We start from the raw sequence: 13,280 nt of genomic DNA on the forward strand, positions 1-13,280 counted from the left end.
TTTGATTACCTATGCTTTCCTTCTGTTACCTCTCCAACAGGAACCCAAGTAAGCCCTCGTCCATTTTTCTTAGTTAGCAAAAACAGTTAGTAGTCCACCAACTCATCATCGCGTTGAAAGTACTGGGGCAATCTCAGTGGCAGTAGCTTGAAACATGGAACTCATCTGACACTGAAAGGTCCAGTGATCATAAACAACTAATAGAAGAAGAAGTCAGATGGATGCAAAAGGAGAAATTAATCTGTTACCAGACCTTCCCTACATCAACTTGACTGATAGACATTTCAGTGAGAGGTTATCAGCTAGTATGGTGGGATGTTAAATTCACTGATAATCTGGGAGGGATTTTTCCACTACCCTTGCATGAATATTTCCTTGTATTGCACTTTCTATATTTTTATTGCATTACATTTTTCTGTAGAGAATTATTAAAATAGACAGATTTCCAAAACCACAAATACAAAAATCATAAAATATCTAGAAAGAAGGACATACAACAGTGAGCATGGAAGCTTGTTTCTATTATAGTATACAAGCCAAAGAATGGTATGCACATAACCTTTTCCTCAGAAAGTCAACTTTTACTCTGATTTTCTTCTGAACAATAGCAATAAAGAAGCTGTTAACCACACGGACATTCCAGGCTGAAAAAAAAATATTGCTATAAAAATAAGGTGAACCTGAGATTCTAAGTCTTACACTTTAAACCTCCTCTTTTTTCACCCCAAACTCTACATCCATCTGCCCCAACTAAAAAAATTTGCTGGTGATTACAAGCCCTCAGCCATACCAATGCACTGAACCGAGCTCTGAATAAAGCATGCCTACTAATATGCATCTCCTCATACTTAAGTGTGGCTCACAGGCCAGTCTGCTGTAACTGTTTGGTGCTTCTTTTGACAGGAGGAACCTAAGCTTACCTATTTTTGACACAGTTTGCAATAAGAGGAGGCTAACAAAGTCAGGAAGAGATCTTGCTGGAAAGGGTTACTCTAAATAGACATAAAAGTTCTAGCAATATTTCTCCAGTGCTCAAAGTAATTAATACATTGCAGGTTCAAACCTGTTTGAAAATCAGGTGGAGGAGTGGATATCAAACTCATCTGGGTTAAATTCTTCAGGCTTGCATTTCTCATTATTGCTATAAATGGATCCAGTGAGCATCAAGTCTGTCCTGATAATATATAAAAAAAAAATCCAGAACAGAATTTTAACTAGGTAGAATATAGTGTTCAAGTCAGGGTACAAACTCTTCTTTTTAGCTGGTTTTGGACTAACTGGAGGTCACTCTTTCCAGTTGTCTGAAGAAGAGAGTAACTAGCCAGCTTACCCCAAAACTCTTAAAAACAAATGCAGGCAAAAAGGCAATGTAGAACAAAGTAAATTCTGAAGGAGGAGTAAAAATAAAAATAAAAAAGAGCATACAGAAAGAAATGTCCCACATGTCCTGTAAGTGATCCAATATATTGAAAGAGACATGATCATCATCTGGTAGCTGGCCACTCTATTGTGCACACTAGTAAATGACACAAAATTTGTTAGTGGAATCTGTTATATTGCATCAAGCAGTGCCATAATTCTGAACGGTATCAGTTACACTCTAGCTTCTTTAACTCTCTATCAGTCAAATTAACAGAAAGCTTTAATCTTCACAAAATCTTTTGGCAGCTTGGTCTAAAAGAGGCTCTCTGGGCTAGCCACTCCTTATGTGCTTAGGTCTAAATCAAATACTTGTAAGTTTGTCTTACCAATATCTAAACATAACTCTAAGTAAACTCTTAAACATTCAGAATCCTCTACAGAAATATTTTTCTGCTCTTTAAACTTAATGACTAACTCAGTCATTAACTTGACAGCCTAAGGAATATATTGTTAGCCTCTTGAAATGTCAGACTTATTATTAAAGCTAAAATTGAGGTCCGTCAGTTTTAACTGCCTGACTTTTGACAAACTGATCCTAAAAATTTTCTTGACTTTACTGGAATAAGTTCCATAAGACAGCAGAACTAGCTGTTTTTTGATTTTGATTTCTAGGCAAGTTCTTCTAAGGGAAACATCATTGCAATAGCCATGAATAACACAGACAAAAAGGAAAGCAAGTTTCTTAAGGATGTTAATGGATAAAGTACAGAATACAGCAAAAATAAAACAGAAGAGAATTTCTTCACTGCCTCCAAGGTCTAACCAAATATTATTTTCCTGACCTCAAGGAAAAAATCAGGATAAAACTGAAGGACTTGCCAGTTTTATTTAGGATAGAGACTATTAAGCCACTTAAAGGTTAACTGATATGCATGAGTTATTGTATACTCCTTGTTTTCAAGGTTATAGACTGTTTAGCAGAACCCTGCCAAACGCCAGTTATCTGAAGGGAGTTAGAAATCATCACTGTTGATGACAGACCTCTGAGCAGATGGTAAGTAAATCAAGGTCCTGATGTAAAATGTTAAAGCTTTTATGCTGGAAGACACTGTTAAAGCATTATCCAGGTTAAATCAGATTCTGTAGAATACCAGTTTACTAGTAGGCAGGCGTGAGGTCTTCCACTGCGGAATCCTACAAGGTTTTTAAACATCCAAACAGGTTACCCAAAAGAAAAAAATATTACACTTCAATTAGTCATTGTAGCAGTTCTATCAAGAGGCCAGGGTGAGCAGGGGAAGGAAGGATCATTTGTTTATTTGTCACTTAGAATAATTTCTAATCTTGTTTGAATTCAATCTATCCAGTAGCACACTGGAAAGGCATATTTCATAAACATCACTGAAAATCTAGTTGGGCACCATGATAATAGGAATTCTCCTAAAATTTCTACTTAGATACACCCGGGTAAAATTGACAGTTTGGAGAGGTTTTAAGGAACAGTATTTTAATGCCTAAACATTTGGAAAGCATTTAGTACACCAGAAATGAAGAGTAAATAGCTACTTCTGTTTTGAAGAACAGTGTTGCAGAAGAGCATCCCCTTGAATGGGATGCTCTGGACCTGCATGGGAAGACTAGGAGAAGCTCTTTAGGTAATTTCGTGAAACTATGGATGGAATGAACCAATTTCACTGAAGCAGAAGAGGCTATTATGCTACTTCAACTTAAAGTGCTTCAAAGCAGCTTTACCACCAATGTTAAAGACAAGGTACCATAATCTAGTATCTTCACAGGAAATAACATTTAATGGAGTGTAAATTTGGAATGCTAACATGTATAAATGGTTAAGCTACAGCAAATAGAGATTATGACTTGAAAGATTTTGCCAGTTGCTCCATCATGTTTTACAGTGGCTGATCCAAGCTACTCATGTTGCAGAAAACATACAGAAAATTGCCTTTAAAATCATGTTGGCTTGAATTTTAATGCTGAACACCTGATTCAAGTCTATGTCCAATCCAATTCAATCAAAACCCTTTCAATGTAACCATGACTTTCTGCTTCTCCAAAACACTACGGTATTTCTTAAAATTTCTGTTTGAGTATTACAGGAACTGCTCAGAAATAACCTGGGGGTCAAGAATCATTCACAGAGCCTATCCAGATAATTTTGATTTAATCAGTTATAGAAAATCAAAAGATGCTGGAAGACAATTCTTACACTGGAAAAAAAAAACAAATAAGTATGTTCTTTTTCCTAAGAATTTTCTCTAGACACTAACAATAAACTCGCAACCCCATTATCTCTTTGCCAGCTCTAGAAACAACCCTTGAATATTCTTTTCAGTGGCCATAAAAGCTCCATGTGAATAAATTACACTACTGCTGCTTTCTTATGCAGTAGTAAGCACTGGTCTAACCATGTATTTTAAATCTCCATCCTGCCAGAAGCAGGCCCCCACCTTCTTCCTCCAACTTGCTCATGAAGATCCATAATCCCTGTGCTAATGCTTCCATTGTCCGCTAACTTCTGGAGTCATTTCCAGCTTATGCTCCAAGGAACAGGGGAAGGGAGAAAGAAAAGTACATTTTGACAAAGACCCTAAGTGATAAATACAGCTACAGGGGGGAGAGATTTTTCCCCTAAACCTTTAGTCTTTTCACTCACTCTCCAAATGCAATGAGATTAATAATGCCTCTGGGCCACTGTATGCAAACCTCCACTGTGCACACAGAGAAAAGATTATAATTGAATACCCTATTATGATGGGCAAGGAAAAAAAAGAAAAAAGGCAGGCAGACAGGGCTTAAAGGCTGAATTGGCCTGGTTTGGCTTTCAGCCCACAGCACCTACAATTATTCTGCAATGATTTTTATTTATCTATTTAGTGTTCCCACTAGGCAGAGAGAGAATCTAGTATTAATTTAGTGCTCGTGGTTAGACAGAGGGCTCTAAATTGAAAAAAAGTTATTCAAATGGATAACGAAATGTGGCTGGAGCCCTAATGTCCTGCTTTGAATGAAAACAGTACAAATCATAGCCCTCTGCAAATAGTTTACAATCTGTTAGTTTATGCAAGGATTCTGCTAAATTACATTTTTACAAAACAGCCCTACCGACGCAGCAGTGCTAGACATTCACATTTATGTAGGTGATAAGCAGCTAGCAGTTGCTGAGCATCCCACAGCCTTACAGGAAAACAGGGGTGAAGGAAGGGAGCAGAAGAGGGAAAGCAGCTCTGACTAAAGAGCTTACCTGGGATATACACCAGTGAAAGGATGAATCCCCCAAAACAGGATGGCACCTCCATAACTGTTATTCCTTTATGGCATCTAGATGAAGTCATCTAGTTTGTTCCTAAGTATTTCATGTATTTATGATAAAACATCCCCTTCCAAATTCATACGGGGTATTGCTAGTAGTTGCTTTCTGTCAGATGAAGATCTTCCCAGTACCAGCTTCAAACTAATGACCCTGAACAGCACAGGTAATAAGGAGCAAAAGAACCAGACACCACATCAGATTCTCATCTTTCTTAGGCCACTGTAAATTCAGATGAGCTCCACCAAAAAGGAGTACAGCAGAACTCCAGAAAAGTGCCTGTTAGTTTGAATTAAGATGGTGCTTTCTTCAGATATTTGAAACTACATTTTACGATAGCAAATTGTAGCATAAAGAGAACAGTTGCTGTCTTAGCTGTAAATCATTTTATAAAGGCTTTCCAGAAAAAAATGAACAGTATGTGACTTCATGTGAAAAGAAATATGTGAACAAATTCAGAGAGGTAGCAGAGTGCTGAGTGTACAATCAAGAATGTTTAAGTGTTAATCAGGACTATTCAGAATGTTTGCTTTAACAGTTAAATACGGGGACATTATTTCTCAACTGATCTACAATTTGAAGTCTAAAATAAATTCAGTAAATCTAAGGATCAAGCTTAACTTACACGGAAGGCTAACACTGCATTCCAGAAAATAATCCATTATCTTAGCTGTTTGTCATTGTCCTTTCAAAAAAGAGACTAACCCTCACAATTGCTCCATTACTCACCACAGTGCATAAAATGTTCAAGACTTTGGAAAGCAAATAACAGAAAAATATGGATTAAACTGATAAAGATGATAATTCCAGGCATGATTAGATTCACTGTGTTGCATAGCCTGCACAGCAGGTGGGGGATCCTTCAGAAGAATTAGGGAAAGGTTTAGAGAAAGCAGATTAATGGGGAAAAGATTAAATGTGTTCCAAAAGCAGGACAAAACATATTTTTAAAATGACAATTCTAACAGCAATGTTTAGGGATGCTCCAGAATGCAAAAAATACATGCTCCAATTACATACCAGATGCACAAATGTCTCCTACCAATACAATTACGGAGTGCATTGTATAACTTTAAATCATAAGCTGAATAACCATTTGACATTTAGTGGTGCTAATGACATATTAATCACAATATAGTCACTCGTTTCTAGTACAAAATAGTTAAGATCTATTTTTCCCCTTCTCTGCATGCAGCTTCTTTTAGAAGACTGATACTATGGATGAAGGCATAGAAATCTGTTTATTTTTAAATCCAGAAGTATATTACTGTTGAAAATTAAACACAATCTTTTATGTTCTAGAAATATTTATTAATACACATTGATACCATTGCCCCTCTCTCAAGTGTTGAAGGCTTTCTATCTTCTAATAAAAGCAGCTCTACTTTTAACTAGTTAAGAACAAAAACCCTACTGAAAATGGCCCATTCTTACAACCCACGGAAGAGGAGAAATGCTATTCAGCTGCTGAAAACAGGCTACAGTTGTATCTGCCGGCACCAAAACAATTGACAGCTGCTAATGCAAGACCTATTGTATCTTACAGAAGTATTAGCAGCAGCAAAGCAAGGATCGTTATCGTCCAAAATGAGACACTCCTCTACGTGACAAAAGTTATAGCATCCTTTACTGTTCAAAAATCATGAGTCACACCACCTTCAAAGTTCATGAGATTTTTTAACAGCTCCTTTCTTGCTTTTTAAAATTTTATTTTGTAACTCTTCAGAACCTCCTTGGTAACATTTTCCAGCCTTTCAACCACAACGACTATATATTTACGGATGACTCCTTAGCTACTTAATGAAATCACAAATAGTAGGAGCCTTACGATAAATATCAATGGAGTTTGCAACACTGGGAAATGGATTTGGCTTTCATAAGTTATTACAGAAACACCCAGAGACCTATCTAACATCTCGCAGTAGGAGTGTACCCTCCTTAAGGCTTTTGACACTGTCTCCCATAACATCCTCATAGACAAGCTCAGGAAGTGTGGGCTAGATGAGTGGACAGTGAGGTGGATTGAGAACCGGCTGAATGGCAGAGCTCAAAGGGTTGTGATCAGTGGCGCAAAGCCTGGCTGGAGGCCTGTAGCTAGCGGTGTCCCCCAGGGGTCAGTACTGGGTCCAGTCTTGTTCAACTTCTTCATCAATGACCTGGATGAAGGGACAGAGTGCACCCTCAGCAAGTTTGCTGACGATACAAAACTGGGAGGAGTGGCCGATACCCCAGAGGGCTGTGTTGCCATTCAGAAAGACCTGGACAGGCTGGAGAGGTGGGCGGAGAGGAACCTCATGAAGTTCAACAAAGGCAAGTGCAGGGTCCTGCACCTGGGGAGGAATAACCCCCGGCACCAGTACAGGTTGGGGGTTGACCTGCTGGAAAGCAGCTCTGCGGAGAAGGACCTGGCAGTCCTGGTGGACAAGTTGACCATGAGCCAACAATGTGCCCTTGTGGCCAAGAAGGCCAGTGGCATCCTGGGCTGCATCAGGAAGAGCGTTGCCAGCAGGTGGAGGGAGGTGATCCCCCCCCTCTACTCAGCCCTGGTGAGGCCACATCTGAAGTGCTGGGTCCAGTGTGGGGCTCCCCAGTACAAGAGAGACATGGAGCTACTGGAGCAAGTCCAGTGAAGAGCTACCAAGACGATTAAGGGTCTGGAGCATCTCTCTTATGAGGAAAGGCTGAGAGAACTGGGACTGTTCAGTATGGAAAAGAGAAGACTGAGGGGTGATCTTATCAATGTGTATAAATACCTGAAGGGAGGGTGTAAAGAGGATGGGGCCAGACTATTTTCAGTGGTGGTCAGTGACAGGATGAGAGGCAATGGGCACAAACCAAAACACCTGAATATGAGGAAAAACCTCTTTACTGTGAGGGTAACAGAGCACTGGAACAGGTTGCCCAGAGAGGTTGTGGAGTCTCCTTTGTTGGAGATATTCAAAAGCCATCTGGATGCAATCCTTGGAAACGTGCTCTAGGTGACCCTGCTTGAGCAGGGGGATTGGACTAAATGACCTCCAGAGGTCCCTTCCAACCTCAACTCTTCTGTGATTCTGTGATTGTCTAGTAAATGTCTATCACCCAAGACTGATTGCTCAGAAAATGCAGAAGGAAGGCTTAAAGTAGAAGGGGACCAAGTAAAAGATTGCATCTGATTGCTTCTGCTTCCCAGTGAACTGTTGGCATAAGCTTTTGGGGGAAACTTGCTGACCTTCCCAAAACAGCTAGCACTATCTACCACTAATGCTAGATGAAGTAAGGCAGAGGTTTCCAGCTCTTCTCAGACTTAAACCCAAGTGCTATTTGAGTCAGCCAAGTCTTGTTCAAATCTTAGTATTTCAGCTTTTCTATTTTGCTGTCTGTGGTACATGACCCACTCTATTCTGCTTTCTTCCTACCAGTTTGGCCTATCTGCTACTTAACATCATTACATCGGTGCTTATGATGCTTCTCAAACCTCTCCTTACTTTCTTTTTTATTTTATAAATGCAACATCATTGAGAAATCTGAAGTCTTATGAAATAAAATCCACAACTAGAGCACTGAGATCTGCATAGCACTCCTAAAGTGATCACATAGTCTCGCAACCTTTCTCCCCTTTGCTTTCACCCCAACCCCTTTTGTTCTCTTGTAGCCATTTGTTATGTCATGTCTTTATTTATGCTGTAATCTCTGGGCAGACGTCTTCTGTATGTTCTGCAAAGTGCCTTTTCAGGCAATAAAGCAGAAATAATAACGTCTCTCAGTTTCCCCATTTGTAGAAGGCTAACATAGTACTTACCCACCTCACAGGAAAACTGGCAGGCAAAATTTGTTAATGATTATTAAGTATGTGGAGATCCTCTTATAAAAAGCTCCACAGAAGTGCAAAGTATTGTTATAGGTTAAAATGAGGCTTATGGCTTGAGTTAGCTTCCTATTCTAACTAAGGAGGGAGTTGTGTCTTTTCATAATTAAAGAGGGGTTTAACTGAGCAGTAAAAGCATTATTTATATAGGTTTAGCATTTTAGCCTTGAAGTACCTAAGGGCAGTGCTTACTGAGTACCCTGGCATCATATGGAGAGGAGAACAAAAATAAAATATTTCCTCTTTCCCTTTATTTAACTTTAAAGCATGGAAAAGGGCTTTACAGAATGTCATAACAATCTCAAATCAGTTTTCTAATCTAATGGAATGTTTCATAAAAAGAAACCTAGTATTTTCTAGCTTCTATCTCTCTAAAATAAAAACCATCTAACTGCATACTACATTAGGCATGCAGAACAGAATGTTATTGTTACAGTTCAAGAGATTTTTCAGTTATCTACTCTCTGATTTTTTATATATATATATATATATATATTTAATTAAATTAAATTTGAAAGTGCTCAACATGGTATTATGTTTAGTTTTTCATAAGAGTGTAGAAAACGTTTGGAGTAGATCCAGTCTGACTCTTAAGCTCCTTATATCCAAACCTCCCTTATAGTGGCTACTGTATGACCAAACATCAGTTCATAGGTTTTTTTTTTCCTTTAAATTATATTTTTATTTTATTACTAGTGAATATTCTAAAACTCTAAAAAAGGTTCTCTCTGGTGTTAGATATCAGAGATATTCTCTATACTCATAATAGCAAAGACCAGTAGAATCAGCAGTACTGCCAGCATACTGTTTTACACTGTGCTCCAAAAACCTCTGCTAACCCCAGAAAGCTGTTGCACACTCTGTAAACTACAATCCACTCAAAAAAATAAAGCTTACCTAACAGGTGCTCTGCACTGCTACACTGAGATACAGGAGGGAAAATGTATTCTCCTCCTCCTCTGCCCCTTTGCTCCCCCATCCAAGTAGGCAGCCAGGCAAAGCTTTTTGCAGGATGTGCTACAGTATCACATACACATATCACACAAATAAGGGTAACTCCAGGGCAGACTAGATCCTAGAAGGAATGAGTAAAAATGTTTGTGTGACATTAACTTTGCTAGGCTTTGCACCACCAAACTGTAGTGGACAGAGTCCACATGCTGTTCTCCCTCCCCAGTGCACTATGGAATCATTTTCACCATTTGCAATGCTTAGAATCACACACTCAGCTCAAAAGCAAACCAGAAAAAAAACCCATTTACTATATAAAACAATATTCATAAAAAGTACTTACATCTTGTTTCCACAGTTTGTGTTTTGACTTCCATGCTCTGCTCTTTTATATCTTGCCTATAATAACTGTACTCACCATACAAAAGTCCTTGGCACTCCAGGAGAAGCCTGTTCACAGATGTGGGACATGTTGGTCCATGGTAAGAATTTCCGTTTTTAACAGAACTCTTCCTACAGAGAAAATCTCCTCTTTGCACTTATACAGTTGCCTTTGGGTAGGATTTAGCCTACAGCAGGAAAAAACAACAATGCATTTACTGTTAAACACTGTTCATATGAACCCAAGTAGCTTAGAAGAGCTGTAAGTGAGATTAGGCATTTGAAGCTTGTAACTGATGTTGACAGTCCAGGTGACAGCTGGTGCCACCACCACCCACGTGTGGGCATCTCTCCCTTTCTCTTTGTTACGCCTGGCCATTTCCTGGTACAGTTGCCATATTGTCATGAGGCAGTTAAATAGGAGCTTACTGAAATCTCCAAGGAGAGCTGCACAGTCTAATATGAAAAGCCACTTAATTCTGAACAGTACATTTCAACAAGCCATGCAAATTAATTATTATGGCTCTAGAAGAGATTTTTTGTTATGAAGTCTGCAATCCTCCAGCAGAACCTTGCCATGAACTTTAAGAAAGGGGTGGGGTTTTTTCCTCTGCCTGTTTTGAAAATATTTTGTTAAGAAAAGGAAACAAGATTACCTTCAGATTTTGCGGCTGAAAGATATTGGTGCAATTACGCGTTCTCTGGCTTTTAAAGGCAAACATCAGTTCCAAAATTATAGATGGGAGGGACAAATCAGGACACTCACTGCCCTGTAACACCTCAAGTCTGGTGTTCAAGACCACAAAAAATGGCGTGGGAGTTCTTCATCTGTGATCTTCAGTACGCCAGAGAGAAGATTACAGCATAGGGCAGGGTATCTGAAAGCCACGTATGCAGCATCTGTCACCTGCCCGGACAGCAGATCCTCTTCTTTTTTGACTCAAATTCCCTTTCAAAGATGATGTGCTCTGTGCTTGCGTAACTATGAAAACTCCTCCTTAACTTTTTTCACTTGGCTGCATTTGACTTTCCCCCTTTTTTGCACCAGTACCATGTTCGGGGACTGTAGGGCTTGCTCTAAAATATTGCTCCTCTTTTGAAAGCGTTTTTCTCCCCTTCAGTTCCCTGCTGGACTGCTACCGTTCACTGACTCTGTAGCGGCTCACACATCTATCACTCTTCCTAGACTTATTGACATACAAGCAGACCTCTAATTTGGCTTGAACAACCATGTCATGCTCCCTTTAGACAACATATACCCCGTCTTGTGCCCTGGCAAGTGAAATGCTAAATGACTGATCATCTTGATTAAGTATAGTCGATTTGTCTTTAGATCTTGAGCAGCGGTTGTTTGACGCCTGCAGGCACCACAGCAACACTTCAGTTTCGACTGTGAATTATGCCAGTTAGACAAAAAGAGATGTATAGAGAAGATAAGGCAGAGCAATATAGAAGTCAGGCTGCCACTCGCTCTCTGCAGTTACATAAACGAATGTCAGCATAAAAGAACAGAGGTCCTTCTCCAGGGGTTGGGCTTAAACATCATCGAAGCGATCACCAAAGTGCCACCTCAAATTCAAACCACCACACGAAAGACTTGCTGAAGAGAGGAGGCGGCCGCCGGGCGGGGCTGCGGCAACGGCCGTGTTGTCCGTTGGTTCCCTCAGCGCGCGGGGCGGCGGCGGGGCGGCGGCCGCGCCGGGGAGCCCGGGCCGCCTCCGAAGATTAACAAACCTGGGCACCGGGGGGGATTCACCCGTCCAGGCCTTGTAGCAGGCGACTGGGAAACGCTTCCCCGGCCGGCTGCGCAGGGCGGGTGTTTGGGGAAGGGGAGAAGGCGGCGGGTCGGCGGGGGCCAGCGCTCGGCCGGGTGAGGGGCTGCGCAGACCTCCTGTGGCTCCGCTCGCCACACAGATCGGCTCCTCAGACTTCACCGGCCTCTTGCGGGACTGCATCGGAGACTTTGCCTTCTTTAATGACAGTTAAGAATTGAGATTTTTCTCCAGTAGTCACTACTCCCCCCCCCCCCATCACTGGGCTACACAAGACCAAGGAAGGAGAATGAGAATTAAAAATAATCAGGTTTCTCCTCTTATTCATAGCTCTTTCCACAGGAACGTCTACATTAATATAGCTGCTTTCTTTTTACCACTCAGGTACTTAAGCAACCCTTTTGTGTTTGACTGAATAGTTTTCCAGTATTCTTTTTCCTCCCAATTATATATAATCTGAAAATTGGAACATGCTGCTTTCATTCTCAGCTTCCCAGTGATTTTTTTTTTTAATAGTAGATATTCAGATCTTTAATATAGGCCTCATGTGTATATAGCATTTTTAGTATGAAGATGTCCCATTTGCAAGCTCTTTTTCCCTGAAGAATAAGGATGTTCAGATATTATAAAGGTCACTACCTAAAGATTATCAAGAGATTCGCAATGATGCATTTGAAAATTGATCTAAGGTTTTTCAGCAACTAGGTGGAAACTTCCCTGCTCTCTGAGTATTACTGTCAAAGCAATGGCCTGCAACAATTGCTAAGGTCTTGGTCAAAAAGGAGTTGCACTTTTCTTACTATTTCCAAAATATTTAGAGCCCTGTATATATACACCCATGTACTTCCTTCAAGGTCTAATTGTATCATGGTTCGCTAGGAAACATCGACATCTGTTTCAGATAACTTAAGTCCCAATATTTAATTCACTTGAGAATTTACTACCAGAGCTTTTAGAAAATATTTAGTTTACTTGGCACATCATTTTTATTTGTTTGTTTGGAAAGTACCTGGTAATTAATTAATTAGGAATTATTTGGGAAAACAGTCAAATTTACTGTGCTTTGCACAGCCCCACATAAACAGGCATGATAGGGCCTACGACAGCTTGGGTTTCCTTCACTTATTAGGACAGGAATCACATTTTCATACCCGGCCTGCTCCTTTCTCCTGCTCCCGCTCCCGGCAACGGTGGAGTCCAGCATGGGGGGAAGGGGGTTTGCAGAGCCCTCTCCGTGAAGCACATTGAGAGAGCGGTCATAGCTTTTCTTACACCTTCAAGAAAGGCAGCAGAATGAGTCCAAAGGGTATTTCCTGCACCTACTAAAGGGAGAAAGGATAAGCCTCTCCTCATACAGCATTGCGTTAACAAAACCTACACACCTCGGTTTCTAACAAGTGTTAGTATCAGTAAAGAATCACCTTGAACAGCAATAAACACTATTCTTACTGGTTTCAATTTATATTTCAATTATAAAACTGAAACATAAGTCAATAAAAGTAATCACTTAAAATGAATTATTACCTATTTAAAATTATTCCTAAGTAAAAAATATCAAAAAAAAGTGTGTTTCTCTGTCTGAAGGTTCTCCACAGTTTATCAAACAAACTATAACAACTGATAATACCCAGCTCTCCTGATA

The 13,280-nt window shown here is 40.0% G+C and overlaps 1 long non-coding RNA gene across 3 annotated transcripts in view; it reads right to left on the reverse strand.

Moving 5' to 3' along the window:
• The window catches only part of LOC106496492 (uncharacterized), a 287,771-nt gene that overhangs the window by 128,304 nt on the left and 146,187 nt on the right, over positions 1-13,280 (reverse strand). For all 3 annotated transcript variants that reach the window (XR_010885701.1, XR_010885700.1, XR_010885699.1), the window contains one exon: positions 9,904-10,054. This is a non-coding gene — a long non-coding RNA (uncharacterized lncRNA). The remainder of the gene's footprint in view (positions 1-9,903; positions 10,055-13,280) is intronic.

Source organism: Apteryx mantelli, chromosome 15 (assembly GCF_036417845.1).
Source record: "Apteryx mantelli isolate bAptMan1 chromosome 15, bAptMan1.hap1, whole genome shotgun sequence".
Classification (NCBI taxonomy): domain Eukaryota; kingdom Metazoa; phylum Chordata; class Aves; order Apterygiformes; family Apterygidae; genus Apteryx; species Apteryx mantelli.